Source organism: Balaenoptera physalus (genome assembly GCF_965194825.1).
Source record: "Balaenoptera physalus genome assembly, chromosome: 3".
NCBI lineage: Eukaryota > Metazoa > Chordata > Mammalia > Artiodactyla > Balaenopteridae > Balaenoptera > Balaenoptera physalus.
In genome coordinates this window covers 43,489,832-43,512,521 of record NC_138890.1, presented here as the reverse complement: position 1 = coordinate 43,512,521, position 22,690 = coordinate 43,489,832, and the positions used below count along the sequence as shown (strand labels likewise).

At 39.8% G+C, this 22,690-nt stretch overlaps 1 long non-coding RNA gene across 2 annotated transcripts in view; it reads left to right on the top strand.

Moving 5' to 3' along the window:
- LOC309656958 overlaps nucleotides 1-22,690 on the top strand; it is a 600,722-nt gene that overhangs the window by 442,637 nt on the left and 135,395 nt on the right. The window contains exon 5 of one of the 2 annotated variants that reach the window (XR_014261623.1): nucleotides 11,338-11,465. This is a non-coding gene — a long non-coding RNA (uncharacterized lncRNA). Of the gene's footprint in view, nucleotides 1-11,337; nucleotides 19,958-22,690 lie in introns of those variants that run through there. The other variant, XR_014261624.1, reaches the window with a different exon arrangement.

Genomic DNA, 22,690 nt, shown 5'->3' with positions numbered 1-22,690 from the left:
TTCTGTTATGAGTTTTATGCCCTGAAGGGCTTCTTCACTCATAGGGCATTGATTAATTCTGGGGAGACGTTTTGAGGGATCTATTTGAATCTTGATGGGAGGTGTGCTATGAATTTTGCCAATATCAGTTGGAGATTTTGCCCATAAGGAGGGTGGTAGCTGATTGAATAGGGACAAATGATTAATGCTTCCAGAATCATCTCTAGTACCATCAGAAATGAAGCAAATAAGATTGCAAAGGATCATTTAATTCACCTGCTTGGCTGCTTTGATGACTACTGTCAAATTCTAGAATAATTTCCCCTTTTGAGAAGAAAAAAATTCCAGCATGGTACTTCTCTAAGAAGTCTCAGCCTAATAAATGGATAAGAGCTGAGGAACTAAAAAGAAAAGGGTATGGATCCTTCAAAGGTTCTAAACAAAACTGAATAGGTGCAGAGACAGGAATCTTTTGCGGTTCATTAGGGATCCCCACTAGTTGAACTGTAGTACTCCGAGGCAGGGTCTGCTTTATAGTAGTGGGGTTGAGCATCAAGAGTGTGGCTCCAGTGTCAGTTAGGACTGGAAGAGATTCATCCCCAATCTGTGTAAGCGTTTCTCAAGCTGATAAAGAGGAAGGAATGGGAAGAGCCCCTGTAGTTCCTTGGAGCCCTGTCATTGAGAATTGGGAGGACATTGGAAAGGATGGTTAGAAGGCCTGAAGTTGCCTAAAGTGCTTAAATTTGTGGCCCTCTTTTCAAATGTCCTGGCTCTTTGCAATAATATCAGAAACTAAGAAGCTTTTGATTTCATTTAGGAGCCTTCACTTGCTGAGGCTGAAGGTTGAGAATTTTAGCAATCTTCCTTTTAAGTGGCTCTAGTGTGAGAGAGCTGGTTTGCCAGACTAACTATTAATCTGGGGTAAAGATAGTTTCCAGTTCCACCCTGGTCCATTTCACTTGATGGGAAAAGTTCCAGTTCAGCCCATTAATAAATATAGAGTTAAAAACTACTTGGGTAGAATCAACATATGAAAGAAGACCAGATTTTTTTTTTTTTAATTATCCAAAGTCAAGTATAATAGTTACGAACAAGCTTATCAGATTTTTGTGTGCAGACCTGAATTTTGTTCCAATCATTAGGCTTTGGAAAAGCTTTAGGAATTGCCTAATGAAGTTGCCTAGTGATTGCCTGAGTCTGATTATGTAATAAGTTAACAGGCTGGTCTACTGGTTGTAATCCTAGAGACCTTTCAGGATTTTCTCAGTTAGCAGTTTTCATCCATGCTGGTCCTGGCCTTCACCAACTAGCTGATATAAGTCAGAGAAACAGGTTGGTAATCTGTGAGGATCCTTGATTACTTTGGGAAAAGCTTTCTAATTTTAAAGGGACAGGTTACGATAGGTTCAGAGGGTGGGAGAGTTTCAGAGAAAAGGGGAAGTTTGGTGAGAGAATTAATATGGGGGAACTAAGGGTATAAAGGAGGTATGGGTGGTGTAGAAAGGAAGGAGGAAGATGGCACAGGAGGCAGAGCCTGAGATAAAGGAGCTGGGGAGAAAGAGGATGAGGCTTTGGAAGCCATTTTATTTTTCTTTAAATGTTTGTTTGCCTAGTTAACCTGAAAATCTTATTTTGCAGAGAGGCATTCCATTCAGTTGTGGAAATTTTAGAGCTATAGTTGTCCAGGTTGGTTTTAAGAAAAGTTAAGTTTGGGGATTTCAAAAGTTCCCCATAATAACCATTGATGTTCTTAATCGCCTTTGGTAAACTTGGTCCATTTAGTTAGAAATGCACATGAGGAAGAACCATGATCTTTCCAATATAAAATCAACTGGAGCCCTTGTGGGGAGGGTGCGCCCTCAAAATATTTAGATAATTGGTATCCCATTTCTCAGAGGTTTTTCTCTAGAATAAGGGAATAATTTTCAAACAGCCTAAACAGCTCAAATAGCTCAAACAACCTGCAGGTCTAATACCAGCCATTTCTTGTCTGATCGCCAAGGAGCCAGGCCAAAGGCTACTCAGTACAACTCTAAGGGTACAGTCTAATTCTGGAGGGATCAAGCCAAAGGCTTAAAGCACAGTTCCACTAGAACAGCCCAATCCTGAAGGAGTCAGGCTGAAAGTTTAATAGGGCAGTGCCAATAGACCAACCCCTTTTCCAAAAGGAATGGGGTGAAGTTTAGCCAGTTCCAGGAGGAATGGCCTGATTTTTAAAATGTGTTAAATGAATACTCACATATGTAACGAAGCCTTAAACAGAAAGGACAAAGCCTTAAAACAGATCCTGAAGAAAACCTTAAGCGCTTCAAAACACAAGGAGAGAAGCTAGGATACAGGAGAAAGACGTATCCTCAAACTCCAGGGTCAGCAAGAAGCAGTGAGCAGCGATGGACTCAACATGGCTACTTCACCTGTTTGCTCACCAGCTTCAGAGTCAGTGAGGGTCTTCTCTGGATCCTGGTATGAGCCACCAAAATGCTGACCTAAAACAAATAGACTTTCAGTTATTTCTTCAGCAAAAGTGAGTTTATTTGCAAGTAACAAAGAGGGTCTGCAACCATGGCAAGCTACATGCAAGTCCCTACACAGCAAGGGGAGAAAAACTCTTTCAAAGGGGGGAAAAGGAAGTTGGGAAGGCTCTAGTTAACAAATAGTCAATTGAGGAATTGAGAATTTGACGTATAGTGGCTTTTCATTGGCTGAGTTGTGACTGTCTCTCATTGGGTAAGCTCTTGACAGGCAAGAAGAGGAAGTCTTTCTTCTTTCTCTTGGGCTCTGCTATCATCATAGGGCATGAGAGCTTCCCCTTCTGCCCCCAGACTCTGTTTTAATAGAGGCTTCTGTTTATTAATTTTGATACTGGGATATTTAAATTTTAAAGGAGAATCAACTTAAAATGAATTAATTTCTAAATTATAAGAATATCACCAAAAGCGCACAATCCAATTTTTTTAATTAATTTATTTTTGGCTGCGTTGGGTCTTCGTTGCTGCACATGGGCTTTCTCTAGTTGTGGTAAGTGGGGGATCTTCACTGCTGCACGTGGGCTTTCTCTAGTTGTGGCGAGCGGGGGCTACTCTTCATTGAGGTGTGTGGGCTTCTCATCATGGTGGCTTCTCTTGCTGTGGAGCATGGGCTTTAGGTGCACGGGCTTCAGTAGTTGTGGCTCATGGGCTCTAGAGCACAGGTTCGGTAGTTGTGGCACATGGGCTTAGTTGCTCTGTGGCATGTGGGATCTTCCTGGACCAGGGATCGAACCCATGTCCCCTGCATTGGCAGGCAAATTCTCAACCCCTGCACCACCAGGGAAATCCCACAATCCAATTTTTTAAATGTGCAAAAGTTTTGAGAAACACTTCACCAAAGAAGGTACGCAGATGGTAAAAAAGCATACGAGAAGATCCTCAACATTAGTCATTAGAGAATTGCATTAAAACCATGATGAGATATCACCACACACCTATTAGAATCGCTAAAGCAAAGCACCTTGACAATATCAAGTGCTGACAAGGATGTGAAACAACTGGAACTCTTGCATGTTGTTGGCAGAAATGCAGAATATTACAGTCAACTTTGGAAAACAGTTGGGCAGTTTCACATAAAGTTAAATGTAAACTTACAGTATGATGCAGCAATTCTATTCCTAGGGATTTACATGAGTGAAATAAAATTCTGTGTTCCCAAAAACTCTATATACAAGTGTTTATAGCAGCTATTCATAGTCATCAAAAACTGGAAACAATTCAAATGTCCCTCAACTGGTAAATGGATTAACAATCCATGGAACATCCATGCAATGGAATATTGCTCATCAGTAAAGAGGAGTAGACTACTGATACTCAAAAAACATGGATGAATTTATTTTTTTATTACATTAGTTTCAGGTGTACAGCATTATAATTTGACATCTGCATACACTACGAAGTGATCACCACCACAAGTCTAGTTGCCATCCATCACCATACAGTTGGGCCCCTCCACCCATTGTGCCCATCCCCTCCCAAACGTGAATGAATTTCAAATGCATTTTTCTGAATGAAACAAGCCAGACTCAAAGAGAGATACATTTTATGATTGCATTTTATATGACATTATGGAGAAAGCCAAATTAATAGAGACAGAGAATAGTCCGTGGTTGGTAGGAGTTAGGGGCAGGTGACAACAAAGGAACAGCATGAGGGACTTTTTTTGGATGGGATGGAAGGGCTCTGTATCTTGATTGTAGTAGTGCTTATACAACTGTATGTCACAGAGGGTGTATTTTAATATATGCAAATTGAAAAGTAATTATTTAAAAAATAATATCACTAAAGATCTTTTTGGAGAGAGATGGGATATGAAGCCTGAAGCTTCGTGGATTATAGGACAGGTGAGTTGGGTTGGGCATGGCTCTACGACCAAGTAGTTGCAGTGAATTATATGTCGCCAGTGGTGAGATCTGGTGAATAGTGGCTTAACTCTTCAGGACATCAAAGAGAGCTTAGGAATGTCAGGAAGAAATGTGACCAATAAAACAAATAATCTTTCAGAATAGATTGAGGTCGTGAGTAGCTATTTCAATTGTAAATTGTTTGAGGAGAAAGGGACCAACACTAGATTGCTTCTTGTGCAGAAGATGTGGAAGGAAAAAAATGACATAAAGAATAGGATGAAAATGTTCCTCCCTGAATGATTATCAGCAGTAGCATTATAGATTCCAAAGAACTCAGTGGTTCTCATTGAATATCCAACATAAACCTCTTTGAAGAGTGCTTGGTATGTAAAGGAAGCTTTCTAGGAATTTCTTTAGCTAAGCATCCAAGGGAGTCAGAGAGACCTAGATGGATGTCAGCTCTGTCATTTATAAGCCTAGATCCCTTGCAAAAATCACTGTGCTTCTCTGATCTTCGGTTTTTCCATCTATAAAGCACGGTTGACAATAGCATGTATCTTTCAGAATTGAGAAAATTAAATGAGATAATGCATGTATAGCATTGAGCACAATGCCTCACAGATAAGAAGCACTCAATAACTTGTAGTGAGAATTACATTGCTGCCTGATTTCCAGAGCCTGCATATGTTTATTTTTGCCAAGTTCATACTTGTATTTAATTTTTTTTCTTGTCACCATCTCACCAGCAGGATATCATCAAGTGTAAGTAGCATCATCTTGCTGCCTAGCGTATATAGAGTGAATTTGAAGAGAGACATCTTATTCCCAGAAACACAGAATCTTTTATACTCAATACAAAGAGCCTTCAAAAGTAAGAGCTGTGACTTCCTCCGTCCAGAACTGGTTAACCTGTTGGGATATTTGGTAGATGAATTCTGTGCCACGCTCTCTTGTATGCTGAGCACCAGACTGGGAGGCAGCAGCTGCTCTCCATGCTCTCCTTCCAACACAGAAAACCAATCTCCGAGCACCAGGGGAGACTGTAAAAAAGGAAAAAAAAATGCAAATGTCCAACATTGATTAGTTTTGCCAGCTGCTCTTTTTTAGAATCAGCGGATTGGCCACTTTAACTGTGAAGTCCATTGGATACTCGTAGGGCTTTTTTGTTTGCTTTGATTTGTTTTAGAAATTGTATTAAAAAATAATCCTTTGCAGGTCAAACCTGTCAAAGAAGTTGACATATGGAAGGAGGGTTTAAATAAACAGAAGAAAGAGATAATAGACCTCTATTGGATTGTATCTGAAAATATGTTTGACCTTGGGGAGGGTCTGGTTCTTTTAAACATGGGATTGCAAAGTCAAATACTTTCAGAGGCCAGGCTAGTTATGTAAATGAGTGAGGAAGTATCTAGATATAAGGCAATAGGGAGCGGTGTTGGGTTTGGGCCTATTTTTTTATTTTCCTACTATTATGAGACCTTTGAATACAAAGTCATTTCACTTTTTTTCTCAACTCTACTATGGGGGGTGGGAATAGGGAGTGTGTGATGAGAAATGACAACTTACACAGCTTCAGAGATGTGGAAGAATCTTGGCTCCCATCTTGGTCATACAGTGGACTGAGGAAGTCCATGCCACATCTGAATTGAACAGCTTTACTCAGCACCAGCCGAATACTGTTGGGCAAGAATGTGAGCCCAGAATTGCTAAGTATTTCGTTATTCAAGAGACACCCCACATCTTGATTTTGATGTGATTTCTGTAAATCACATCAAAATCCTTACAATTTTAATGCTGTCAATTTGTCCCATTTTGGAAAATAATGGTGTGAATCAAATACAACATGTCTGTGTGTTAGTTTTAGTCGGTGGCTATCAGTTTGGACCTCTGCTTTGGACCTCAGTTTGACAACTTATGTGGAGTATAGTACTACTTTTGGTAGATTGAGATCCATGATAGAAACAAGGTGAATTATGTTAGAAATAATCTCTTATTGATCTTTAAAAGATTACAATTTAAAATGGTATTGTGAAATGTGAAGTGATTAATTAGAGCATTATTCTAAAAGCAAAAGATGGGAAATAGACTAAATATCCACTAATAGGGGATGGATATATGAATTATATTACATCCAAACAATACTATGTAGCTATTAAAAATGAGGCAGTTCTATAGTACTAATATGGAACCCATGCTACGATATATCATTAAGTCAAAAAAGCCAAGTGCAGAAAATTGTGTATAGCATGCCACTGTTGTAGTTTTTTAAAAGTGTGATGTATTTATCTATCATCCATCTATCTATATAACACCTATCTATACTTGCATATCTGTATCTCTGGGAACTAGAGGGAGCCTGGAGGACTAGAAGACAGGGATATGGGGAGACTTACTTATCCTTTTGTATGTATTTGGTAACATTTGAATTATTTTTTTCCAAATGTACATATTCTTCGTTCAAAATAAATGTAATTAAAAAAAAATAAGCTTAAAAAATCCACTAATTCATAGGACATAGCCTCTTCCAAAAAGGCAGAGTAAGAAAGGGTTGTCATAATAGCAGAGATGATGGACATTTTTTTCAGGAAAAGTCATGGTTAACAAATGAATTTATTTACAAAACATAAATAGAGTCACAAACATAGAAAACAAACTTACGGTTACCAGAGGGGATAGTGGGGGTGGGGTGAGAGATAAATTGGGAGTTTGGGATTAACATATACACACTGCAATAGATAAACAACAAGGGCCTGCTGTATAGCACAGGGAACTATACTCAGTATCTTATAATAAATGGACAAGAATGTGAAAAAGAATAGATACATTTTAAAAAAGGTAATGGCTAGTATGTGCTTCATTGTCTTTCCACCACTTGCTTCTGAGAGACAATGATATTGGCTTTAATGGACGGTTGTAAACTCTAATATGAACCAGAATGTAATAAGAAATTTTTAATTTTCCTTATCAGACTAAACAGGATCCTACTCGCAAAGGCTCAGATAGAATCTGTGGCAGTTCAAGCGCATGAAACTTGCAGCTGGGTTTTCCTACCACACTTGCAATCCTTTTTTATCTGCATTATCTTCTTTGGGATGTGTTCGTATCCTTAGAAATGTTCCTGCTCTACCTGTTGGCTGCCCCCTTCCTTGTCTTGGTCCTGAGTTTGGCTTATTTTGGAGCAGGACTAGTGTCAGCTCTTGGCTTAACTGACTGATGTAGTGTTTTCTAGCATATACTTGGATTGGCCTGAGGTTGTCTGGGCTCTGTTGTGAATATGCACCTCTTGTGTGGAAAGGAGTGAGATAATGATTGGACTTTCTTCATTTTATTTCCCTCAACCTTTATATTTAACTAGATAAATATGGATATAAATAGGAATAAAGACATAGATATACATATGTCTGAAAGAATATAATAAAAACTAACAATGGTGATTGCCTCTGGGGAGAAAGCCTGATAAGTGTTCTTTTTATGCCCAATAAACAGATTGTGGAATTGATAAACTGCATTTCCAGTATCATAGATGCTGTATTTGAGATGAGGAAAGAAGGAGAAATGAATTAGCTTGAGTTATTTAAACTATACTGTCTGAGGAAAACAGAAAAAAAATTTTCTAATAAATTAGGGGAAGGTTAGATAATTCTGTACATAACATTGAGACGTTTGGCTAACCATCTAAAGAAATGTATATCCTATCCCTACCTCAGTCCTTTTACCAAAACACATTTGTAGAGGACAGACTTTCGAGTAGTCCTCAGGATCCCCACCTCCTGGTATTCACACCTTTGAGTTATCCCTTGGAGTGTGGGAAGGATCAGTGACTTTCTTCTAACCATTGGAATGTGACTAAGGTGACAGTTTGTACATGATTACATGTGTGATTACATAATAGTGTAATGCCTATCTTGCTAGACTCTCTCTCCCTCTCTGGCTTTGATGAAGCAGGATGCCATGAATTGTATGGCATCAGGAAATGAATTTGAGCAACACTCTGAAGTAGCTTGGCAATGGATCCTTCACCAGTTGAGCTTCTGATGAGAACATAGTTCTGGCCAAGACCTTGATTATAAGCTGTGAAACCCTAAGCAAAGGACCCAGTTAAACAGTGCCCAACTCCTGATCCATAGAAACTGTGACTTAAGAAGTGTGTATTGTTTTAAGCTGATAAGTTTGTGATGTAGCAATGAAAACCTAACACAGTTCCATATGCATTAATGAATTAATTGTAAAAAAAAAAAAAAAACAACTATACAAATCACTAAAAGAAAATGCAACAGAATGCTTTTGTAATCTTGACGTACAAAAGATATTTTTAAAGAAGAAATGAATACCAAAACCACACACAAAAGAAGACTGACAAATTTGACTACAAAAAATGTTTAAAATTCTATATGGAAAAACATACTATACTATACCTACATTTCCTTAATGCTTCAATGTCTGCAAATAAAGAAACAAAACCAACAACCAAAAGAAAAAGGAGCTGAGAATGTTAACAATAGGTTTGAAGAAAAAGAAATAAATGTCTTTAACGTTCAACAAAATGCTCAGCCTTACTCACAATTAAAGAAACAGAAATGTTCAAAAATGAGATTTCATTTTTCACTTAACAGATTCACATATATATAAAACTTGATAATACTGGGGAAACAGACACTCATATGTTATTGCTTGGAATGTAAATTGGTGCAGTCTTTTTGGCAATAGAAATAAAAATTTATAGCATACCTACACTTGCCAGTCTGCTTGTATGAAATCATTCGATAGTCATGCCCACACATTTGTACAGTGACTTCTAAATAGCAAAAACTAGAAATAAGCAAAATGTTCATTGGTAGAAGACCTGTTAAGCAAACTCGGAGTTAGCTTGCTGTGAAAAAAAATTTTTTTTTCTGTCTGTAAGTCATGATAAGGAGTGATTTACAAGCTCTCCTTGAGGGCAGGGACCATATGCCATTCGTCTTTGTCTCCTTTGAGCCTAGGATGGTGCTTGGCATGTAATAGAGGGGAGCAAATAGTGTTTGATGAACGAATGCATGAATGCATACTGGTACATGCATACAGCTGAGTAGTGTCTGGGGTTAAACATTAAATGTGAGTGCGTTTTTAAAAAGTGTTTAAATGTGTAAAAGATGAAAGCAGGAGTTAACTAGAGACTCTGAGGCATTATGTGATGCTTTTGAATCCTGATCTTTTGCACACTGAGACCATTCTGGAACCACCAGGGAAGCTAAATGATCTCTGTGAAGGCTTTGCTAGAGTGGGTTTGGGAGCTAACAGGGAGGAGGAATTTAGTTATAAAAATGAGAGGAGCAGCTTCCTTGGTAACACCCTGCCCCAAAGGTCACTCTCCAGCCACCTCTAGTCTCCCAGTCCCTTTAATTCTCCTTATAGTCCAGACCACGCTCCAAGGCACATGACTAACAGCCCTCACACCACCCTCTCCCCACTGCCTTTAAATGCGGCCACGCTACCACTCACCTAAACCCGACAGAAAAAAATACAGTCCTGTCACAATCTTGTGGCAAGCTAGATCTCCCAGCATTAAATCACCATTAAGGGCCTCTGTGAATTTGATAGCAGCTTTAGGGGTTTTTTTTCCCCTTTTTCTTCCATTTAGAACTCAGCTAAAGCTTTCCTGTTGTGGGAGGGGCAAGCTATAAAGACAAACCATCCACTACCCTGTCCTCCACAGGTACACTCAAACCATATTCATTGCAAGAGGGGAGAAGGGCAGAGGACTCCCGAGCAAAGCCCCTTTCAAGCAGAGCAGCCTCTGCTTGCTGAGCTGTTGGCAGAGGTGGAGAGTGTGCTGTCCGCATCTGGCCTCTGCACAGACGTTTGTGAAATGCTTTTACGCATAGGTATCTCATTGGCTCCTAACAGGAATCTTGCTAGAAGAAGTATTTATTATACCTGTTTTAAAGATAAGGAAACCAAGGTCCAAAGGCCAGGACTAGTTAATAAGACCCCAGGACTGAACACAGGACCTCTGACTTGGTAACTGGAGGTTCTGAGAAACTTCAGATATTTGCCTAATGATTTGTTGTTTCTGAAGCCTTCCCCAGACATGTCAGGCTCTGATGGTAGACAGCCTAGGTTCACATCTTGGCTCTGCCAGTTACTACCTGGATGACCTTGAGAAATGTACTTACTTACCTCTCTAACTGTTATCTAGTGCCACAATAATGTGGCTAAACAAACAACGATGGGTCTTCAGTGACATGCAATAATAAACATTTAGTTTTGCTCAAGAATCCAGAGATTGGCTGAGTGATTCTGCTGATCAGGGCTGGGCTCACTTACGCATCTCTGGTCAGCTGGTGGGTCAGCTGGGAGTTGGCTTGTCAGCTAGCATGACTCCACTCTGCTCCATGTGCCTCCCATGATACAGCCGGCTTGTCCAGGTTACTGCACATGAAAAAGGTTTTAAGAGAGAGACAGTAGAAGCAGGCAAGCCCTCCTAAAGCATAAGTTCAGAACTGGCACATCATCAGTTCTGCACAGTTATTTGGACCAAAACAAGTCACAAGACCAGCCTAGATCCAAGGGATGGGGACGTAGCCTCCATCCTTTGATGAGAGAAGCCACAAAGTCACCTAACACAGGGTGTGCATAGAGGGAGACCGTTAAATGGCACCATTAGTGTAACTGATCTCCTAAAATCCCTGAGCTCTTTCATTTTGGCATTTTAGGAATAGAGGTTAAAATAGCATCCATTGCACAGGGACATTGTGAGGATAAAATGAGGCATTGTGTGAAAAGTGCTATATGATGTGCTAGGATGAGGGGCAGAAAGTTAGAATGCTCCTGAATCCTGATGACTTCGTGAGAGGTTGCCATACCAGCCTGGACTGGCCACCTCCAGACTTCTTCCACTTGAGAGAATAAACCCTCATGTGTTTAAATCATTTGGGTTTTTTTTTTTTGTCACATGGAGCCAAATCCAATCCTAACTGATTTGTTTCTCCTCCACCATTCAGGCATAACAGCAGATGTTATGTGATGAACACACTGGAGACAAGACATGAGTCTTTGAGTATGGCGTCGGAGAGGGGCAGCCCTAGCAGTTCCTGACCTGTACATTTCCACATCGGTGTCACATGATCACGTGAGTAATTGAATCAGGGCCAAAGGCCTCTGTCTATTGGCTGAGCACACCACTGGCCATGAAGTGGCCTGAGAGCTCTGCCCAGTGGGGGGGGCTCTGTACTGAGTGATGACTAAATGACTAGGTCAGTCCCTCTCACTCATGTTTTGAATTTGAGACACACAGAGGGCAGTAGAAAGAAGCTGGGAGAGCAGCAGAGGCTGAGAGAAGCTGCCTTATGAATGTCAATCACTGGAGTATCTGACTCCCTCACCCAGAGCGGTATTGCACGTTTGAACAGTGAGCAGGGGGTTCAGTCCTCTGTGAGTTCTGGCTGCATTGGTCCTGAGACCTTTCCTTTCTTCTTTGTGTGCCCTTATGGCATGATATAAGAGTAGAGCCTAACACGGTGTGTGCTTCTCTGTGTTCTAGATTGTATCTACAGATGATTTTTTAAATGGTACTTACTTTTCCCTGTCAATTAACAGTGTATCATGACCGTCTTCCCAGGCTGTTAAACATTCTTTTCTAACAGCATGTGAACTAGTGTAGAGTACAAGTGTCCGTCGCTATCCAAAGGTAGAGTGTTCCTATGAAACCTTCCGTAAGACAAAATGGTGTAAAGTGAAAAAGAACACATCTTGCTAATGGATGCACAAAATAAAACGAGATAAAGCACAGATGCTCACACAGTTTAAAGCTATGGTAGTTTGATGCTGAGATGCTGAGTGCGGTTCCTGGGGAAGGGTCTTGGGGGCGCCATTCTTGCTGCTTCGGGTGTGCGCTGCCTCTATAACTGCTCACTGCAAAACCAAGGCTGAATGCTATTTTCACTTTGCATCTTTTTTCATAAAAGTTGAACGTACTCTTTGGATTTCTTTGAGCAAAAACAGATAATGCTGGTCTTTCTAAAAAGAGAAGTGGTGTAAAGCGAATTTTTGAAAAGCAGGGGATACCTGGATTCTATTGTATGACTATATTTATTTAATCATTCCCCTAATGTTGGATACTTATCAGGTCATGAACTGTTTTTTTGTTTGTGTGTGTGTTTTGCTTTTATATACAGCATCAAACTCAACATCTTTGAAACAAAATGTTTGCATACGTCTATGATATTTTTATAGGTAGGAGTTTGATAGGAGGATATTTGGTAAGAAGGGAAATGTTTAAACCAAGGATTTGGCATGAAATAAGCACAGATTTGTGAACTAGAAAAACACAAGGCATTTTATCAAATTATCAAAATTTGCTAGTGTTGGCTACATGGAAGGAGACAGTGGCTGAATTATCGATAGATTTGAATGCTACGTTAAGGCATGGCCCTTATTGAGGGCTTTTTTTTTTTTTTTTAATAAGTGGAAAACCTGGAGTATCTCAAGGTGAATCTCTTTGTCCCCTGCAAGGCTAGTGTTGTGTTACAGAGAGGGTCAGCAGAGGGTAATTTGGTCCATTTCACATTAGTGTGATCTATATTAAAAGAACAACCTAAAAAATCCTTTTATATATTGTATTATGCTTTGTTAAAAAAAAATACTATGCTTTTAAGGATATTTATCAGTATAGATATAGTCTTACAACAAATCATGTCCTAGGTAGAGAGAACTCTGTTTTGGATTTAATACCACCACTTCAACCATTTCCAGTACCAGCACTTCTATTTGTGTCAACCTTTAGAACAATTTTATTAAAAACATATGTAGTATTTCACTGGATTTGGAAAAAAGCATAGCTCAAGCAGAAGATACCCTGCCCATTTTACAGATGAAGGAACTGAGGTTAGGTGATTTAATGACATAGAATGTCAGAGCTGGAATGCCAGAACTTGACTTTTCAAGGTCACCTGAGTTCACCCCTGTGTTTTCTGGTGGTGACAGTGAGGCTTAGCTATTAACCATCAGCACACAGCTCTTATATAAAGGAGGTAGGCCTGCACCCCCTTCTGATTTCACATCCCGTTTTTCTTTTCCCCCTCACCCTGAAGTCATCCAGCCAACCAGCGGCAGAGTCTGGATGAAAAGCCAGGTAGACTGATTCCAGGTTCAGTGCTTTTTCCAGTAAATGAGTGGAAATAGTCTTGTCCCACTTTCCTTCCTCAAGAAATTCTTAAATGTTAATATGCACAAGAATCATCCAGGGGTTTCTTAAACCCTGGATTAAGGTTTCTTAAAAAATGAATATTTCCTAGGCCCCATCCCAGGCACTCTGTTTCAGTAGTCCTGGGGTTAGACCCAGATATATGGATTTTTAACAAACTCTTCAGATGATTATCAGGAAGGGGGTGCACAGAGCAGACTTTAAGAAACACTGTCTGTCTAATTTCAAGCTTGAAATCTGCTTTGTCTTCTCTTCAAGCATGCCTGCTCTTAGAAGAGTGACTCCAGCCCCGCCTTGTTGTAACCCCTTATCAGTTCTATGTGTTTTGCAAATTGCATTTGCTCTTCATTTATGGACAAACCAGGTCAGCACTGCCAGGCCAATAAGAGCTGGATTTTCCCTGGCCTCATGCATCAGTGACACATTTGCCAACATCGGCCCAGTTCCGACATCCCTGCAATCGGCAATGGTTGATGATGATTCAGGATACACATGACTCGATTTGTGGAGAGCCGGCTAAGCTTTCAGGGAAGTCAATAAGAAAAATCTCATTTTGATCTGCAGATTGGGCTCATTTGATTTGGAAGTCACTGGTGGCAAAAGAAATATGGGGCCCAGGGATGTCTTTTCAAGCCCCTCTCTGGCTGTAATCACCCCTGAGAAGCAGTTTTCTCCATCTGCCACCTCCTCCCCTCCTCTCTCCATAGATTCAACGTGTCAGGGATGGAGGAAAAAAAAAAGCAACAAATGCTCTCAGACTTTCTGGATGATTCTTCTTTCTCACTCTGTACAGAGGAGAAAGGGTCAAAACAGCACCGTAAACCATTCGCACAAACTATTTGCTGCATGGCTCCCAGGAAACCCATGTGGCCTTTGTGACTTCTTACATAGGTCTGTGACTTTCAGCTTAAAGAGGTCAGAGAGGAAAAAATAAATGCATCATTATGCCTTGCGAAGTAGCTCTTGGGTCTGGCTGCTCCATGGGCTCATGTGCATGTCAAAATGGTTAAGTCTACTTCCTAAGTATCTCTTTGACTGTGATGAGATCTATTTATTCCCCCCACGCCCACCATTACCCTAGTGTTTGCCGTAGATTCTACAATATCCTCCTTTCTAGTTTCCCTGCTTCCTACCTTTTTCCGTCAAATTCATTATCCATGAAGCAGCCTGAGTGATCATCAGATCCCACCCCTCATTATAGCCCTTTGGTGGCTTTGCATTATCCTAAAGATATAGTCTGAATCTGTGCTATCCAGTGCAGTAGCCACTAGCCACATGTGACTGTTGAGTAGTTAAGATGTGATGAGTCTGAATTGAGATGAGCTATAAATGTGAACATCAGATTTCAAAGATTTAGGAAAAAAAAAGAATGTGAAGTATCTTATAATTTTCTATTGATTACATGTTGAAATAATATTTTAACTATACTGGGTTAACTGGGTTAACTAAAATATATTAATATTACCTTTAACTTCAGATGTTTCTTTTTTTACTTTTTAAAATATGGCTACTAGAATATTGAAAATTACATCCATGGCTCACACTATATTATATATCTTGGACAGTGCTGGTCTAAACTCTTGAACATGGCTTGCCCTCATCTTGCTCCATTCCCTTCTCACACCCTCTGTTTTGGCTGTATGAATTTCCTTTGATCTCTTGAATTAATTACTCATCCTTTTGTTTCTGGGATTTTAGTAAGCTGTTGCTTTCCTCCACTACCGCGCTTTCACTAACTCGTACTTGTGTTTCAATATGTCTTCTGTAAGTCATTTCTTGGAAGTCATTAGCTCATTCCTGACTCCCCAAGTCTGGCTTAGATGGCCCATCTATGGATCTAGTAAAATCTCTATACATTCTCATCTGCAGTACTTTCCATATTCCTTTGGATTTTCTTTAAAAAGTATACATACATAAAATCTGCCTATTCAACTAAATTGTAATCTCCCTTAAGACAATAGCTGTATCTGTCATATGCACCTTTGACCTCAGAGTAGGAACTCAACATTTGTTGAGTAAATCTAGGCATCTTATTAAATGGGCACAGGAATGGAGGTCCAGAGTGGGGAGACTTCTTAACCAAGGTCACACAGTGAGCTCATGGCAGAGTACCTCAGGCCAGTGCCATGCAGCTGGGACAGAAATTTAAATAATGTATGGTATTAGAAGAATTTTTTTTTTAATTCAGTGGACAGAGATTTGTGCATGTTGGATTAATTCTGCCCCAAAAAGTAAAGAAAGAGCTAACAGAAGCAACTGTGATGCCAAACCTGGTCCTGGCTGGAAGACTCTCCAGCCTAAAGAAATCCCTTCCCAGCAACCCTGACTCCAATACTTCTGGCACTGTTGGGTTGGGAAGAATAGGGACAGGGGAAGGCAGTGACAAGACCGTGAAGATCTGGGCAATATATAGGTGGAGCAGATACACAGGACAAGGTGAGTCAGGGCCTTGATGTGTTCAGGGAAACTGTCCACCTGGATTACAAACCAGAGGTCATTTCTTGAGATGTTGGCACCACCATTCCTCATGTTGACATGTTTCTGAAGAGAACAAAACAAGGAGAGCAATTTTTAGTCATGAAGCCTCCAGGGTTCTTGTATCATCCTTTGCCGTACTTGCACCTGGGAGAAAATTCTTTTTGCTCCTAGCAATACATAGTTTAGTGCATTTGCAAACTGTGTCATGTTACAGGTTCTTTTGGAAAAAGTGATACAAGGAGAAATCTATTTTCTGTAGGATTTTCTGCTGTAATTGAGTCTAACTTTTTTTTTCTAATTATATAACATAAGCTCAATGAAAGTTGGCAAATGTATTAACACGAAGAAGAGAAACTTTACCCATAATTCCAACATCCCAAATAATCCCACTGTTTATACTTCCTGTAAGTCTTTTTAGTATTCTTCGTGTTTATTCACTTGTACAGGTTTATAAAAGTAAGATATTGTGAATACCTTTTAATAGTATTTTTCCTCTTAGTTATATATCATGCACAATTTCCTATGTCAATAAGTACTCTTGTAATTTGATTTTTATTGTCTACTTAATATTCTAATATATTTAAACCCTCCCAACAATCTTCTATTATTGAACATTTAAATTGTTTCCAAATTTGGGGTATTATAATTCACTCTACAGGTATTCCCTTATGCACATGTCTCTGATTTTTCCAAAAGACAAATTTGTAAAAGCAGAATTGCTTACTAACAGATAATGCACATTTTAAAGGATTTTGCTATTTATTTTTAATTAATCTCCTAAAAGTTTTAGCACAAACTGGTTTCCAAAGTTCCAAAGCATTCTCTGCACACAACTCCTTTCATATTTGGAAGTTGTACCATCTGCTATCATGAAATTTGTTTCCCATTAGGCTGATAATATACCCAAAAGGGAAGGAATTTTTTAAAAATGCCAAAATGAAATAAATTCTAGACTCAGAATCATATTAATGCCCAGCTGATTATGTCCACTTTCCTCTACATCCTTAAAAGTGGCATTTCCCAAAATGCTCCATAAGATAAGAGTTCTGTGGTTGAGGTAGGTTTGGTCACAGTTGCATCTTCCGTCTCTATGCAGATCTTGAAAAGTCTTGCAGTAAATTTGAGCAGGTTCAAATCTGTTTAAATCAGTTTTCTTCCCTAAGCTTATTTGGTCACCAAACTGCTGGAAAAAAAAAAAATCCAAGCCTACAAATATTCCATGGTATGTGCTTAGAGAACCACCGATTTAGAGTAAGCTCGAGGCAGTACATTATGGGGGCGGTACAGTATATGGCTTTCTTTTAAGCCTATGTACTTGACCACAGGAAGTAGGGCCAGATCAGTTTGAGTTCTTGTGTCCATGGTCACATGACAAGCTGAAAGCCTCTCTATTATCAAGCCTTGTGGAACTTTCCAGTAAGCCAAGACCATTCTCTGATGAGCGAAGATTAGAATTAAGGTTTTATCTCAAAAGCTCTATTCTGTCCACTCTTGACACACCAAAAAAAACCCCAGTTTGCTTATGACTGTGTGATTGCAAATTAAAGGTTCATCTATAGGGTGGATCAATATGGCATACTAGGAGGACGGGGAATTCGCGTCTCTGCACAACTAGGGCACATATCAGGCACTGGTGGGGGACCACGGACACCTAAGGGGATGGGAGGGACCCCCAGCAACCGGGTAGGACATGGGACGTGGGGGGAGTGAAGGGGGAGGAGAAGTGGAGGCGGGATGGGACTGGCGCCCCTGAGGGGTGGCTGGGGGAGGAGAGGAGTTCCTACACCCAGCGGGACCCAGCCATGGTTAGGGGTCCAGCAGCGACGGGGGAGATGGTGGGGGAGGGCACGAAGGAACAGAAGGGAACGTGGCCAGTGCTTTCCCTGTCAACTTAGGCACCAGGGAGACTGTTGGGCTCCTGGGCCTAATTCTCTGCCCTCGGAGCCTCCCTCCTGCCGCGCAGAACCCAAGTCCCAGCCCTACACCCCCAGCCAGGGCACTACCTCTACACTAGGAGACCCCTTTCATCGCGCTGGGCCTAAGCCCCACCCACACACCCTCACTCAGGGCCCTACCCCCAAACTCGGGAACTCCACAGTCCAGTGGCCCTCCTTTCCACGTGCTGCCTCTCCCCTTCCCTGAAGGTCATAAGCAGAGGCCCTGGCCCATGCTTGAACGTCACCCCACCTAGGCCCCGCCCCCAGGGCCTTTTCCACCTATGTGGGTCCTGAGCCTAGGCCCCGCCTCATGCTCAAACGTCAGCCCCCCACCCACCTAGGTCCTGCTCCATCCTAAACCCTGCCCCTGCCTAAGTTCTACCGCTGCCTAAACTCCACCCCCATAGCCAAGGCTTTTTTTTTTTTCAGTCTTTTAGGTTGGGGTTTGTTTTATCATATTGATTCATTGTTGTTGATACTTTTATATTTTTATTTTTCCTAATAAATCTTTCATTTTTCTAATTTTATTTTATTCTTTATACTTTGTTATTCTCTCCTTTGGCTTCCCCCCCTTTTTTTTTCTTTTATCTGTCATGGTTTTATTTTACCTTCTTGCAGTTGTTTCAATTATAGCTTTATTTTTCTTAATATATTTTTTATCTTTCTAATTTTATTTTTTTATTCTTTGATATTGTACTCCTTTCTTTCTTTCTTTCTTTCTTTTTTTTCTTTTACCACGCCGCAAAGCTTGTGGGATCCTGCTTCCCAAGCCAGAGGTCAGACCAAAGCTCCTGTGGTGGGAGCTCTGAGTCCAAACCACTGGACTAACAGAGAACCTCAGACCCCAGGGAATATTAATTGGAGTGAGGCCTCCCAGAATTCCTCATCTCAGCACCAAGACCCGGCTCTATCCAACTGCCTGCAAACTCCAGTGCTGGATGTCTCAGGCCAAACAACCAGTAAGACAGGAATACAGCACTACCCATTAAAAGAAAAAAAAAAAAAAGAAATGACAAAAAAAATATGTTACAGACGAAGGAGCAAGGTAAAATCCTACAAGACCAAATAAACGAATGCGAAATAGGCAACCTACCTGAAAAAGAATTCAGAGTAATGATAGTAAAGATGATCCCAAATCTCGAAAACAGAATGGAGAAAATACACGAAACGTTTAACAAGGCTCTAGAAGAAATAAAGAGCAAACAGTGAGGAACAACACAATTACTGCAATTAAAAATACTCTAGAAGGAATCAATAGCAGAATAACTGAGGCAGAAGAATGGATAAGTGAGCTGGAAGGTAAAATGGTGGAAATAACTAACAGGGAGCAGGATAAAGAAAAAAGAATGAAAAGGACTTCCTTGGTGGTGCAGTGGTTAAGAATCTGCCTGCCAATGCAGGGGACACAGGTTCGAGCCCTGGTCCGGGAAGATCCCACATGCCGTGGAGCAACTAAGCCGGTGCGCCGCAACTACTGAGCCCACGTGCCACAACTACTGAAGCCTGCGTGCTTAGAACCCATACTCCACAAGAGAAGCCACCGCAATGAGAAGCCCGTGCACTGTCATGAAGAGTAGACCCCGCTCGCCGCAACTAGAGAAAGCCCACGTGCAGCAATGAAGACCCAACACAGCCAAAAAATAAATAAAAATTAAAAAAAAAAAGAATGAAAAGAATTGAGGACAGTCTCAGAGACCTCTGGGACAACATTAAATGCACCCACATTCGAATTATAGGAATCCCAGAAGAAGAAGAGAAAAAGAAAGAGTCTGAGAAAATATTTGAAGAGATAATAACTGAAAACTTCCCTAACATGGGAAAGGAAATAGTCAACCAAGTCCAGCAAGCACAGAGAGTACCATACAGAATAAACCCAAAGAGAAACACACCAAGACACATATTACTCAAACTATCAAAAATTAATTACAAAGAAAAAATATTAAAAGCAACAAGTAATATACAAGGGAATCCCCATAAAGTTAACAGCTGATCTTTCAGCAGAAACTCTGCAAGCCAGAAGGGAGTGACAGGACATATTTAAAGTGATGAAAGGGAAAAACCCACAAGCAAGATTACTCTACCCAGCAAGGATCTCATTCAGGTTCAGTGGAGAAATTAAAACCTTTACAGACAAGCAAAAGTTAAGAGAATTCAGCACCACCAAACCAGCTCTACAACAAATGCTAAAGGAACTTCTCTAGGCAGGAAACACAAGAGAAGGAAAAGACCTACAAAAACAAACGGAAAACAATTGAGAAAATGGTAATAGGAACATACATATAGATAAGTACCTTAAATGTAAATGGATTAAAGGCACCAACCAAAAGATATAGACTGGCTGAATGGATACAAAAACAAGACCCATATATATGCTGTCTACAAGAGACCCACTTCAGACCTAGGGACACATAGAGACTGAAAGTGGGGATGGAAAAAGATATTCCATGCAAATGGAAATGAAAAGAAGGCTGGAGTAGCAATACTCATATCAGACAAAATAGACTTTAAAGACTATTACAAGAGACAAAGAAAGATACTACATAATAATCAATGGATCAATCCAAGAAGAAGATATAACAATTGTAAATATTTATGCACTCAACATAGGAGCACCTCAATACATAAGGCAAATGCTAACAGCCATAAAAGGGGAAATCGACAGTAACACAATCATAGTAGGGGACTTTAACATCCCTCTTTCACCAATGGACAGATCATCCAAAATGAAAATAAATAAGGAAACACAAGCTTTAAATGACACATTAAACAAGATGGACTTAATTGATATTTATAGGATATTCCATCTAAAACCAACAGAATACACTTTCTTCTCAAGTGCTCATGGAACATTCTCCAGGATATATCATATCTTGGGTCACACATCAAGCCTTGGTAAATTTAAGAAAATTGAAATCGTATCAAGTATCTTTTCTGACCACAATGCTATGAGACTAGATATCAATTACAGGAAAAAAAATGTAAAAAATACAAACACGTGGAAGCTAAACAATACACTAGTAAATAACCAAGAGATCACTGAAGAAATCAAAGAGGAAATCAAAAACCACCTAGAAACAAATGACAGTGAAAACACGGTGACCCAAAACCTATGGGATGCAGCAAAAGCAGTTCTAAGGCAAGTTTATAGCAATGCAATCCTACCTCAAGAAACAAGAAACATCTCAAATAAACAAGCTAACCTTACACCTAAAGCAATTAGAGAAAGAAGAACAAAAAAACCCCAAAGTTAGCAGAAGGAAAGAAATCATAAAGATCAGATCAGAAATAAATGAAAAAGAAATGAAGGAAACAGTAGCAAAGGTCAATAAATCTAAAAGCTGGTTCTTTGAGAAGATAAACAAAATTGATAAACCATTAGCCAGACTCATCAAGAAAAAAAGGGAGAAGACTGAAATCAACAGAATTAGAAATGAAAAAGAAGTAACAACTGACACTGCAGAAATACAAAGGATCATGAGAGATTATTACAAGAAACTATATGCCAATAAAATGGACAACCTGGAAGAAATGGACAAATTCTTAGAAAAGCACAACCTTCCCAGACTGAACCAGGAAGAAATAGAAAATATAAACAGACCAGTCACAAGCACTGAAATTGAAACTGTGATTAAAAATCTTCCAACAAACAAAAGCCCAGGACCAGATGGCTTCACAGGCAAATTCTATCAGACATTTAGAGAAGAGCTAACACCTATCCTTCTCAAACTCTTCCAAAATATAGCAGAGGGAGGAACACTCCCAAACTCATTCTATGAGGCCACCATCACCCTGATACCAAAACTAGACAAAGATGTCACAAAAAAAGAAAACTACAGGCCAATATCTCTGATGAACATAGGTGCAGAAATCCTCAACAGAATAGTAGAAACAGAATCCAACAGCACATTAAAAGGATAATACACCATGATTGTGGGGTTTACGCCAGGAATGCAAGGATTCTTCAATATACACAAATCAATCAATGTGATACACCATATTCACAAATTGAAGGATAAAAACCATATGATCATTTCAGTAGATGCAGAAAAAGCTTTCAAAAAAATTCAACACCAATTTATGATAAAAACTCTCCAAAAAGTAAGCATACAGGGAACCTACCTCAACATAATAAAGACCATATACAACAAACTCACAGCCAGCATTGTTCTCAATGGTGAAAAGCTGAAACCATTTCCTCTAAGGTCAGGAACAAGACAAGGTTGCCCACTCTCACCACTGTTATTCATCATAGTTTTGGAAGTTTTAGCCACAGCAATCAGAGAAGAAAAAAAAAATTAAAAGGAATCCAAAGCAGAAAAGAAGAAGTAAAACTGTCACTGTTTGCGGATGACATGACACTATACATAGAGAATCCTAAAGATGCTACCAGAAAACTACTAGAGCTAATCAATGAATCTGGTAAAGTAGCAGGCTACAAAATTAATGCACAGAAGTCTCTTGCATTCCTATACACTAATGATGAAAAATCTGAAAGAGAAATTAAGGAAACACTCCCATTTACCATTGCAACAAAAAGAATAAATACCTAGGAATAAACCTACCTAAGGAGACAAAAGACCTCTATGCAGAACACTGTAAGACACTGATGAAAGAAATTAAAGATGATACAAACAAATGGAGAGATATACCATGTTCTTGGATTGGAAGAATCAACATTGTGGAAATAACTATACTACCCGAAGCAATCTACAGATTCCATGCAATCCCTATCAAACT